We start from the raw sequence: 1,078 nt of genomic DNA on the forward strand, positions 1-1,078 counted from the left end.
TGTTTCAAGTAAAATTGTTTTTTTTCATAATATTGTTAGTCTTAAGTAAATGTCATGCTTGAATTTTATACATTTCACATTTCCTTAAGTGACCCCAGCCCAGACAACATTGAAAACTCATTTCTTCAGAGAGGTTTATGTGAGCTCGGTAGAAGTGTAAATATAACTGTGATGCTCTAATCTAACCAGTCTTTGGTTATGGTATCCACAATATTTTATATTTTGACTTTTTTTTTTTTTTTAACAACTTAGGCCCTAAAGTAGATTTTTAAAAAGAAAAACATTTTTATTTTAGCATATTTAATGGCACATGTTGCCTGATTTTTGAATAGGAATTTCTCATCTTCATTTTACATTGAGCCCTGTGAATTATTTAGCCAACCATGTTCACATTCACACACAAACATTTCTATTTCTATTTTTTACTGATCTTGAAATAAACCTTTCTTGACTCTTCATCCTCTATATCCCTGTATCAGCGTAACTTTTGGAAAGAGGTCATTTCTGTCTTTGCATTCTGTCTTAAACCTACTCCAATTCATCTCTCTTTTCTCCCCGTAGATGGCTCTTGTTAGTTTCACCATCGACCTCACTGTTGCTGATCCAACCCTCCGTTCTCAGCTGCCTCTGCATGGCTCATGAGTAGCATTAATAGACTGGGAAACTCAAGCCTTCTTGCTACATTTTCTTCATTTAGCTTCCAGGACAGCACACTATCTGCTATCTTTGAGTTCTTCCTTCCTTATTCCCTAAAAAGCAGCTTCATACAAATTTATAGTTTTATACAAATATAGTAGCAAAGTATGTCAAAGCTAAAGAAGTCATTCAATATTTATATATTTTCATATTAACAGTATGCCAATTAGGCCAGGCACAATGGCTCACACCTGTGATCCCAGCACTGTGGGAGGCCGAGGCAGGTGGATCACTGAAGGTCAGGAGTTCAAGACCAGCCTAGGCAACATGGTGAAACCCCATCTCTACTAAAAATACAAACATTAGCTGGGTGTGGTGGTGGATCCCTGTAGTCCCAGCTACTTGGGAGGCTGAGGTGGGAGAATTGCTTGAATCTCGGTGA

This window comes from Cebus imitator, unplaced genomic scaffold, assembly GCF_001604975.1.
Source record: "Cebus imitator isolate Cc_AM_T3 unplaced genomic scaffold, Cebus_imitator-1.0 Scaffold1712, whole genome shotgun sequence".
NCBI classification, from domain to species: domain Eukaryota; kingdom Metazoa; phylum Chordata; class Mammalia; order Primates; family Cebidae; genus Cebus; species Cebus imitator.